This window comes from Equus asinus, chromosome 1 (assembly GCF_041296235.1).
Source record: "Equus asinus isolate D_3611 breed Donkey chromosome 1, EquAss-T2T_v2, whole genome shotgun sequence".
NCBI classification, from domain to species: Eukaryota; Metazoa; Chordata; class Mammalia; order Perissodactyla; family Equidae; genus Equus; species Equus asinus.
The window spans coordinates 170,030,259-170,042,419 of record NC_091790.1 but is presented as its reverse complement, the minus strand read 5'-3'; the positions used below and the strand labels follow the sequence as shown (position 1 = coordinate 170,042,419).

General features: G+C 39.0%; 1 long non-coding RNA gene across 3 annotated transcripts in view; it reads right to left on the bottom strand.

The window, feature by feature from the left end:
• Positions 1-876, bottom strand: part of LOC123282858 (uncharacterized) — a 60,822-nt gene extending 59,946 nt beyond the window's left edge. Inside the window, exons 1-3 of one of the 3 annotated variants that reach the window (XR_006523150.2) lie at positions 619-876; positions 419-529; positions 108-305 (exon numbers count right to left, since the gene is read on the bottom strand). This is a non-coding gene — a long non-coding RNA (uncharacterized lncRNA). The remainder of the gene's footprint in view (positions 1-107; positions 306-418; positions 530-618) is intronic. The other 2 variants (XR_011504016.1, XR_011504017.1) reach the window with 2 other exon arrangements.
• Between the last annotated feature and the right edge of the window lie 11,285 nt (positions 877-12,161).

The following is a 12,161-nucleotide window of genomic DNA, read 5'->3' as shown; positions in this document are numbered from 1 at the left end:
GGATGATTTTATGGAAACACACAAGTAAATTCATACCTACGGGCATGCAAAAGTAGGTCTTAACACTCTGCCACCTGCATACCTCAACCTCACTCAGCTGTGCTTACCTTTCTCCAACTTGCTGCCTCCCTCTCAACAGAACAAATATAGTTGGAGGACCAGGAAATTGGTGGTCCACAGGGACCAGAGAGAAAGTGCATTAATCAGAATTCCACTGGGACAGCAGTACAGAGCTGCCTCCACTCATAGTCTGGAAATAGCTCAGCATGATTCCCCGATTAAAAATTAATCAAGTGAATAAGACCCTGCAAAACAAAACAGCCAAAGAAAATTAAACACCTCCCTAAGGGAAAGCCTGCAAGTCATAAAAAATTAAAACATAAAACTGAATATTTACAAATATCATTTACAAACTTACGGATGTTGAGGACTCATGCCCATGACAAGATCACAAGTCCTTCGGGAGCTTCAAGACCGTTCACGCGTTGAGCAAAGCTTCTCCTGCCTGAGTGTGCACCAGAACCACCACCTGGGGATGGGGGTGGCAGATTATAAAACACAGATTCTCAGAGGCCCTCCCCCCGACCCCTCCCCCCTCCGCCACGCAGAGATGCTGACTCAGAAGGTTTGGGAGGCAGGTCTGGCTTCGATAATTGTGGCAAGTAACCTGAAGGGATTCTGATGGGCATCTAATCTGAGAAGCACTGGTACAGCCAGTTTCCTCACAATTGTCTGGCAATCCAGCGCCGTCACAACGCAATGCACTGTCTACTGTTCTGCTGCTCATTCAGGAACTAAACTGTCCTTGGGACTTATTCAGACACTTTCCAATTTTCCTTCCCAGTTACAAATGAGATCATCCTAAGCAGCACTAACTTTAGGATAAACATTGGTGAATAAAACTTTTCCCATTGCTATTTCCTTTATTTATTAATTCAACAGACAATGAAAAGCTATTATATGCCAGGTATTGGACAAGGTCCTGGAGATAAAATGACAAATAAGTAAGAAATAGCCCCTGCTCTCAGGGTGTTCACAACTTAATGTCATTAATAAGCAAATATAATAGAATATGATGAGTGGCAGGATGGGAAAAATACAAGGAGCAGAAAGAGTGTTCCTGGCAGGAGGAGCAGGGTTAAGAAGAGTTAAGAAGGAATCATGCTGGTATGGAGTATGTCTATCTGTGGGTGTATGTCTGGGTGTGTGCACATGCACAATGAATGTTAGAGGGAATAGTGAAAGATGAGAGCAAAGAGAAAGCAGGGTTGAAATTATGTGTCCTTAAACGTAGTGTCATCTTGGCAAAGTGTGTTGGTAAACTTGCCCAGAGCCATTATTCAATGGACTCTATTCACACCAAGACGAAGTCAACAAGGCTGGATACCGTCACAAGGTGTGTTTTAAATACACTAACATCTTCTAACAGCTTAACACTTCCTGATTAGAAGTTCCTGTATAAATTCAGAAAAAAAAATTTGTTTTTTCCTTTTCCCATTTGCCTGACAGTTTTCAGGAGAGGTTGGTACAGCAGATAGTGATCTATAAAGACAGCTAGTGTGTGCCTTGGCATGATGCTAATATTGTCATGCTTCTAACTCGTAATAGTCATAGACTTTAGAAGTCATGGTCCAACTCCCCACCCAAGGCAATGATCTCTTGTAAGTGTTACATAGTCTTTTGGGGAAAAGAATCAGATAGAACCTCAATTCCCTTTGAGTGGCTTGTCCCAGATTTAGGGAGCCAAGCTTATCCAATTCAGAATAAAGCTTTTCTGGACTGGAATGGAGAGTTGAGCTATAGTTCTAGAAATAAACTTGAGGTGGAAAAAAGGTAGAGGAGATGACCAGTATGTACAAAAAGAAACAAGAGAAAGTATGAGAGTAAAAGAAACATTCCATTTGTCAAGAAGGAAGTAATCAGTGGTATTCAAGGGAAGGAGTGATGCTGATATCTGAGCCAATAAAAGTTAACTGACCCCAAGTGAATAGAGGTCAGCAATAGATATCAGGTTTAGCCTGTGAGCTGGATATATTTCACTTTCTCTTCCAGAACAAGTTCACTCTCCAAACTTCTCTTCCCTGCCCTGTGTTCCAGAGGCTGATTTGTATAAATTGCATCCATGAACTGTGTTGTCTTCTGGCCTCTAGTTGGGATCAGCCAATGGGAAGCATTAGTAGAAGATTAAAGTGAGGAGAGAAGAGTGAGACCAGGTATCTGTTCTCTTGGCCATGGTCTCACCCTTCCTTCTACCAAAGGCCACAACACCTGTCAGACAGACTCTCCTACACCTGCTTTCTCTCTCTCTGCATTCTGGTAACTAATCTTTTGTCTTGTTGCTTCAGGCCTAGGAAGATAATGGCTCCTTATTATTGCTAGCTCGTAGTGTTTCATCATGCTTGCTGGTTCACTTTGACCTTGCCTACCTTGCCTACATCTTTGTAAACAGTCCTTTCATTAAAATCTCCTCCATTACTTGGTTTAAGTGAGCCATTTTTCTCCTGACTGGATGGGGAGTGATACAATCTGCCACTGACTGCATGCTCCTTACCTTAGCAATGGAGAGTTAGCCTGACTTTCAGAGGTAGTTAAAACAGTAACTGTTGTTATAAACAATTACATAGACATTACAGTTCAGTAAGTGTATTCACATGTGTTATCTCTTTTCTCATTCTTTATCCATGACTATTAAAACTCAGACCTCACCAGCTCTACTGGAAAAATAATTATAGATAATGAATGCAACTGTGAATATTTAATAGCAAATCTAAGTCTAAACCATATTCTTAAGACTCCAGGAGCCCATATGTTGTATGGTCTTTTAAAGTTGGATGAATTAGAGCCTCATTATATAAATTGGCTCTATTCCCTTCATCTGGGCTCTGGGTTCTTCAAATTAGTTTATATTCATTTTTCAAGCTTTCATTTCTATTGGAAAATTTCTAAAGGCAAATAGTCATAAAAGGCAGGGTTATGAATCAGAAATTAGTCATGAGCTGGTAAATATCTAAGACCATATTTTACAATGATAGTTGAATAAATTAAGAATAGAAGTCTGCCAAACCAGTTGTTTAATGTCATACAGATAGATTAATGACCATAGTAACTGTTTTCCCTCTTTTCAGCCACTTATTTATTCTTTATATGGATGCAACGCAAATCTCTTTATTATGTCAGTAAACAAAACACATGGAACAATAAAAAAAAAATGTAAACTTTTGTAATTCTAAACAGAGAAGGGCAAAGAGGAAATAGCTCTATAATAAACTTGATAACCAATTTCATAGGATTCTCAGTTCCCAAAATAAGTAACTTCACAATGAGGGTACACAAAGTAGATCTGAGAAACATGTGAGAATGTAACCAGATGTTTAAGCAGATAGTCTACGCCTTTAAAGGAAGGATGATGTTGTTGAAGGCCCAGAGGAAAGATTCTTATGGTAAAATCCAGGGAATTTGGTGGACTTCCCCCTAAGGTAAGAGAAGGTAGATTGGACAAAGTTAGAATTCAGCCTCGATTACTTCCAGCAAAGTTGAGCTTTCCCCCACCCCTACCCCCATCCCTTATACCTAGACAGCCAAAGGGCCTGAGTCATTGAGTATCAAAAAATTAGATTTCTAAACTTCAAGTCTCCTTCTGATATATTTATACCAATTGTAAAATAATTTACCCCTGCCTCAAAATTACACGCAATAAAGACTTTGTCTCCTTTTAGGAGAGGAACCATCATCAGTAGAAGGTATGTTCCAGATGTGAAAGAATAAAATCTATGACTTGAAGATATGACTTAGCAGAAGATAATCTCAACTTCTCATTGAGTGGCTTGGCCCGAATTTAGCAAGCCAAGCTCACACAGTTCAAGGTAAAGCTTTTCTAACCAAACTTATCCTGTTTGAGATAAAGCTCTTCTAGACTGGAATGAATCTTTGAGCTATAGGTCTAGAAAGAAATAATTTGAAAGTGGGGAGAAGAGGTGAAGGAAATCATCCATTATATACATATAATATGTACAATAGGAAGAAGAGAAAGTATGAGGGTAAAAGAAATATTTGATTTTTCAATATGCAAGTAATTGGTGACATTCAATGTTGCAGCTTAGGACGGGGGTAGGTCTGCATCAAACTGTCATAATGACTGGACAGAAAGGAAATGAAGATGGTGATTATAGTCCACAAAAAAAAAAAGTGGTCGAAAAGAGGGAAAACAATCACTACGTTGGTTGACCTTTCTATATGACACTATCAGCTAGTTTGGCAGGTTTTAATTCTTAATTGAGTCAATTATCATTATAAAATATGGTCTTAGATATCTACTTTCCCATGATTAATGTCCAATCATTCAGAAAGTTTGCTTATAAAAAGGAAAGAACCCTATCTTCTGTTACTCTGTACCCTGGGTCCTAGCAGCTAATGCCTGGCAAATGGATGCTCAGACCTTTTCTCTCAAGTCAATCACTAATTCAGCCAGTGATAGAAAGGGCTCAAGACCAAGGGAAGATTTTCCCATGTTAGAAGAGAGCTGTGTATTTATGAAGGCAAAGAAGATTAAGCCAGTGGAGGGAAGAAATTGATCATGTTAAAAGAAAGATCTTGATTAAAAGAGAGACATGGGAGAAAGTTCCCAGTGGCGATGGTCAAAGATGGCACAAAAGTCTCCCCAGGACTGTCCCCACTGTTTCTAGGAATTGTTTCCTTGCCTCCCTTTCCTCATTCCCCCCAACCTTCCTTTCCTCTCAACTTCCCAGGCCTTCCTTTACATTTCTTTCCATTTCCTCTTGCCCTCACCTCACTTCTCTCTCCCACCTAGACAAAATATAGAAGTGAAACAAAAATAATAATGTTAACTTGTGTAAAATTATGTTGTTTTATGACTGTTCTTAAGCTAAAAGCAGATGAATTGAGTGTTTTATATTTATCGCTACCATTTTTTTTTTAAATGTCACTCTAGAATAAATATTTTTCCTTGGGGTAAAAGGCTATAAGAAAAAGCTCACCCCAATTTGGACTCCTGGTGAAAGAATTTGATTTTTGGCAGAGATGGGAGTAGTTTGTGGTAGGAAACATTATGATATAATCATTGTTTAAAACATGGGCTCCAGGGGCTGGCCCCATGACCGAGTGGTTAAATTTGCACTCCGCTGCAGTGGCCCAGGGTTTTGCCGGTTTGAATCCTGGGCACCGACATGGCACTGCTCATCAGGCCACATTGAGACGGCGTCCCACATGCCACAACTAGAAGGACCTGCACCTAAAATATACAGCCATGTACTGGGGGGATTTGGGGAGATAAAGCAGGAAAAAAAAAAAACAAAACATGGGCTCCAGCGTTAAGCAGACCTGAGTTGAAATCATGAAACCCCCGTTTACCGACTGAGGAACTTCGGTAAGTTTCCTCACCTATGAAATAGTGCTGTTGTCTTTATAGAATGGTTCTAAGTTTTAAATGAGGGAATGGTAGAGTTTTAGCCTAGTACCCAGGCACAGAGTAAACACTTGGTAATGGTAGCCGTAGCCATTATTGCCTGCTTTACCCATCCTAAACTCCCTGAACACACAAATTAAGCCAAGAAAATATTCTTCTAAATATTTAGCTTTTTATGGGCCCCGTTTGTATTGGTAAATTTACCATTACCATTATTCTCATTATCCTTATCTAAGGTTAAAAAAGGAGGAGAAAGAAATGGAATCAAATCCAGTCTCTTGCTGACATGCACTGAGTTAACTCCTGATTGCAGCCAGCTGCTCCAGGATATAGCAGTGCTGAAAAGCAAAAGGTGCGCGTGTTGACTTAGTTCAAGAGACAAATAAGCGTCTCAACGTTAACTTCCCAGGCATGCAAGCCATCACTCAAGATCATTGGTATGCCAATTATCTGGCATTAAATACTGTTATGATTTCTGACATCAAATCCATAGAAGAACAGTGTTTTAGAGTGACAGTTCAGTGGAAAATTCCCAGTACTTTCCCTCTGCAATCTGGGCTGGTGAGGTTTAATTAAAACAGCCAAATTACAAGCTGCCTCAGAAGATGTTGTAACAAAATTGCTGGCTGGCCTTTACTGATAGTGGTGTTACAGACCATTGCTTATCGTCATATGAGCTTCCTTGGGTATGAGCGGATTGGTCATTGATTCAGTAATAGAAGCCAAGACTTTTTATCGCTGTCATTTCTGCTGCTTTTACTGACAATGAAAGTAGGAGATTTAAAGTTTCAGTTGTTCTCATAAATATGCCCAATCATGGAAAAGAAAGGGCACAGACCCATATTTTAAAGGTCATACATTTGAAAATCTATTGAAGGCTAAACAATGTAAAATCTTAAGGACTTTGAATCCTATTCCAAACATTAAGAGAAAAATACAGTTTGGTCTGGGCTCAGTTAAGTGATTTTTGAGCCTCCTGCCCCTGTTTGTCAGCTCAGTCCCTTCCGCCTACAGAATGGAGAAAGACGCCAGCCAGTGCTTCAGTTCTGTCGATGACTGAGGACGTAAATGGGGCATGGAGCCTCTTGCGTCAGCAACAGTTTGTTCCCCACTGAGTACTCGGGAATTTAGAGCTAGAGAAGTCTCTCTAAGGATACTATTAGTTCTCTCATCCTAGTGACATTAGCTCACAATCTTGCTAATTAATATATACCCTTCAGCACCTTTCTTTATTGTTTTTCACACACCTTTTTTTAAGCCTTTTGAGGCTTCAGTTTACTTTTTTTTTTAAGATTTTTTTTTCCTTTTTCTCCCCAAAGCCCCCCAGTACATAGTTGTATATTCTTTGTTGTGGGTCCTTCTGGTTGCAGCATGTGGGACGCTGCTTCAGCGTGGTTTGATGAGCAGTGCCATGTCCGCGCCCAGGATTCGAACCAACGAAACACTGGGCTGCCTGCAGTGGAGCGCGCAGACTTAACCACTCGGCCACGGGGCCAGCCCCCTTCAGTCTACTTTTCAAACTGGTCTCAATCCACTCTTCTCTCCTAACCTTCTCAGACTAGCAGTCTAGACATCCACCAAATAGTCCAACTCCACTCTTCTTCATTTCTCTAGTCATGATGCTAGCATCTTAATACAGCTCTGAAACTGTATGTATTTATGGATTTTACGAATAAGCAATCTCTGATGCAGGTCAGAATGTGTGAAAAGTAAGCAAAAAATCAGATTTCTTTGTATTATAGTAAATGGATTTAATGTAACTCCTTTGGAAATATAATATCTGAAAGCTCCTACTTAGGAATGTCTAAGACGGCATTATATCCTTCCAGTTACTCTTTCTTGGGACCTCTTTCTTTCAAATCTTTAGAATTAAACTGTGAAAGAAAAATACATTGACAGAATGTATTATCATACTTCTTGTTTAAAAAATTATAATCATGACAGGGAGAATCGTCTTAGTAGTTTATAAAGAGAAAATTTAGTCTGAGAATCTTATCCACTATCACCAAAACTTTTACCCAATATCTAGGAAGAGTTACTTGATTATCCAAGCAATACATGTGGAAAGATCTTTGATTGACAATGGACACTAAGTTATGATAAAACTTTCACCCATTAGTAGAGTAGTTGCCCATTTGGGGTCCCAACACCAAATGTTATTTCTTTCGCTTTCTCCCCTACTCATAAACACACCACAGAGACAGCTTTGGAGCTGTACTGCCTGGGTTTGAACCCATCAACTCGTTAATTGTGTGACTATGAACAAGTTTCTCAAACTCTCTGAGCCTCAGATTCTTCATTGGTAAATGAAGATAGATAATAATAGCACCTACTGTGTGGAGCTGTTGTGAAGATTAAACAAGTTAATATATGCGATGCACTAAAACTCTGCCAGGCACTGAATAAGCACTCCATCAGGGCTGCTCTAAGACGCGACTGCCACAGCGGTTGGATCTTAGTCTCCACTGTATCTACCTGTATCTGCAGTCCTAGGACAGCGCCCACCACAGACTACACGCTCAAAAAATATTTGCTAAATGAATGAACCAGAACATTCAAGTATAAAAATAGGTCACAAATTCATTTTTCTTCATTTTTTCATTTGTTCACTTAATATTTATTAAACACCTATTGTGTGCATTTTCCAAATGCATTTTTGTTAATGAAATCCATACAAACAGGGAAAGAAAGTAATAGGAATATGGTCTCTACCAACATTGGGTAATATGACAAATTGTAAATTCTGCCAGCGTCTATTAATTCTGTAGGAAAACTTGGTTATTTAAGGAATTGCCTATGGTTCCAAGATGCAGACCTAATTACCCTAAAGAAGAAAAAGTGTATTTAAGGTTTTCATTCCTAATAACTACATTTTAAATGTGATTCCCATTTATTCTTTCTTGAAATAAATTTGTAATAGATTATTTCTATCTTTCACAAGATTTTTTGGATATAAAATCCAGTTGGTACACCATGATTTGCTTGACTATTTGGTATTTCTGCATCCATATATAAATAAGTAAGTAATTGTTATAGTATTTGCTGATCATTGGGTCAGAAAATGCACACTAGTCAGAAAGCCCTTAATCGATATACCAGGTTAATTTGCATATGCATCTTTAATTAGGTAGTTTGACACACAAGAAAATGACTTACAATACAATGTCTCTCCAAGCTGTCAATGTTTTCTATTTGTCAAAAATGTCAATTATTTGTTAAATTTTATTCACTCATTATAGAAAATATTTGTTGAGCACTGACAATGAGCCAAGCCCTCTGCTAGTATTGGGGATAAAAGACAGATATGGTCTCTGCCATCATAGAATTTATACTCTAGTTCCTATGACAAAAGTAGTTTCATTTTGTATTCCAAATTTTATTATTTTACCTCATGACATTATATGATTTGATTTACCTCCTGTTGTTCTAAGTATAGGAAAATGAAACCTTGACTTAAAACTTTAATTTATTCAACCGTCATTTAATCATTTCAAGTCATTTCAAATTATCACAAGCCAAAGGAAACTATTAGTTTCAGTAACTCACAAGCCTGAATATCTGTGTCAAAATATCTCTTACAATAGAATTATCACTTGTTTTTATATTTACGGATGTGAGAGGAAAGAGAGACTTAAAATCGGATTAACTGTAACAAATGTACTCTAACCGGAGGGAGAGCAAGTCTGGGGCTCCTAGCGTGCAGACCTCCAGTCACATTGCCAACTGCCAGGGGAGTGAAGCAGGGCTGTGCTTCTTAGAAAATGTTCATGAGTTCTTTAGTAAATAAATAATCATTTGTCATTAGCAAATTCATTGGTATTATTCAAATACTATAAATATAGTTTTCCAAATGCTTTTGAAAATAGCTTATTGGACTAAAGGACTTCATTCAAATAAGCTATCTACTTCGTTTGTTTACATGATTATTATTCATATCAAACGCATTTTTCCTAATGCAAAGATAACCCTTCTCCCAATTCTACAGGTCAGAATTATCACCAATTCCAATGAAGTCTGTTAATGAGCTGTTTGTTCTTGTGTAGCATACTAGTCAAACTATTCATGTAAATCCCAAGTAGTTCATAGCAACATTTTTTATTATGCAATCAAGCATATTCATATTCAACATGCCCTTGTCTGTTTACAGGTCTCTTTGTTTATTTACTCATGGATTTATGAAGTGCAATATGTTGCAAAATGTCTCTTAGTAATTACGGGAAATTACTAAGGTTCCTCTGTGTGGTATTTCTCATTATACTGTAACAAGAGTTCACAGAGAACTCAATTATATAAACTAAAGATTAAGTTTTGTGTCCAAGTGACGACAAAAAGTTTGGTAAATCCAGTCTAAATTTCAATTAATTCAGAAAAAAAGAAAACTCTCCCAACGTTTGATTGATCATGTGGATCAGTGATTGGTAATCTCTTGGGGGTGAAAGGTAACCTTGAGAATTTAATGAAAGTCATCGGTTGTCCCTCCAGAAAACTTGGACAAAGTGAAGAACTTATGGTGGAGAAAAAACAGTGATTTTCACTTATCGACCAGTTGTGCATCATTAGTCTCCAAATGCCAATGCCTTAACATTTTCTGAGCTCTAAATGTTTCCACCTGTACATTTATTAAAGAAGTCCTACCTGACCCATAGGTTCGTAATTATAACTTGAAAATAAGCATGAGCCCCAGAGCCTTGTTTTACTGCTACTCTTACCAAAAGCTTCCACAATTCTAATGTTCAGGAAAGGAAGTCTCGTAAGATGTCTTATTACTGAGCTAAGTGTTCTGAGATCTTCTTGGCCCTCTGGGGCGGAGACCTCATATCTGTGATTCTCTCCCTCCCCTTTTAGAAGTCCAACACTCTTCCATGGTCATCCGTTTTCCCCATTCTGCTCCCTGTACATCCCTTACTCTGATCCAGCACTCCACCCCATCTTCCCTTCCAAATGTGCCTCTTGAATTCTCTAAAATTCACCATCAGTAAACACTGTATCTTCAACATCTTCTCTGATCATTCTCTTCTCCTCTTCTCCTTAAATGAAGCCAGGCTATCTCCTAAGGGCATTGCTTCCCTGGCAATCTTCTCATACAGAGGTGTTTTCTTTTTTTCTCTCATATCTCACATACGCAAGAGTTAGAAGGTAGATGATCTTCTATGCTTTCTATTGTGACCTCAAATCATTTCACCCTTCATTCTACTGTTTTGAAGCTCATGCCAGCCAGCTATACTAGCTGTTCCACCTCCTCAACGCTATCACCTTCTCTCCCAGTTACTCCCCTCCTCCTTCAACAAGATTAGATCCTAGATCCTCAAACAGAGTCTTCCTTATCACCCCTAGTTTTTTTAATCATTCTTAGTGACAAGAACATCCACCTGGATGACTCATCATACACCCCCAGTGTCTCAATTTCTTAGCTGTCTCAACTCCAGGGACTTTTTCTTCCACACCATCACAGCCAGCCATTCCCATAACCATATCATGGGTCCTGTCATTATCTCTTCCATAATCTTAGTTTCAAACATCCCATTTCTAGCCCCCATCTTCTCTTTCTTTGAGATCACTTATTTTATTAACAACCTCCTCCACTGCTACAATTTTCAATCTTGACCTTCTACCTACTGCTAATACATCCATCTCTTATCTTCAATTATCTTTTTTCCAAGCTTAGATGCTGTGGTTCATCAGGATTATCACTCCTTTGATGCACTCTCCTTCAAGTGTACTATCCTAACAAAACCCTAGTTGAACCTGAAAATCCACTCTTCCTGTGTCTTGAACGATGCTAGAGGACATTGTTTAAGTTCATAATTACAAATCTCAAATGGGCATATAACACTTGCTGGAATGCCTACAACGTTTCCCAGTAAGCTCACTTCCCCACTCTCTAAGACAGTTATTCATACCTCCTTCCCTCTCCAAAAACTTCCTACACGCCCTTCCCTTTCACCCTCAGTTGATGACTTTGCCTCATACTTCCTGAGAAAATAGACATCATTAGATAGGAATTTCCTCATATTCTCACATCCGTATGTGAAACCCGCCTACCTGCTTCTCCATCTTTCCTCCTGTTACGATGGAAAATGTATCTCTCTACCCCTCAAAGGCTCATCTTTCCACTGGCTTTGGATCCCATCACACCACTCTTTCAAGTTAGATAGGGTGCCCTGTCGCAAATCTTACACACTGGTGAGGACACCTACAGGCTCATGGATCCTAAATGCCAAGAAGAAGCACAGCTCTGTCTACACACTGTTCTAATTCACACCCTACCATGCTTCCCTGAACTACAGCGTCTGGCTCTAATTATGAAGCTACCCCAAGACACAGTCCATATGTGTCAGCCATGTGGCAAATCTGAAATCCTGGCAGTGCTTACCTTGTTTTCCCCACTCCAAGCCAGGTACCCATTTTGTATAGGAATAGACAAGGGAGCTGAGTATCTCCTGTGATTTGGAGGCTGAGGCACCAATCTTTCCTCCCCAGAAGGGTACATAAAGATTTTGATCAAACTTTACAATATTCTATTCTCATTTTATAGGGAGACAGTCTGTCCACATACTTTCTAAATTCTTCTGACACTTGTTAGAATCAAGAATCTTAGAGCCAATGAGGAGATTTGAAATTATTCATTCAACCCCCAGTATAAATCCTCAGCAAAGCAGGGTGACTAGGCTAAAGCCATAGGTTAGAGAGTAGTAAACACAATATCAGAACCACGTTCTCTAAGACAGAGGCTGTTGAC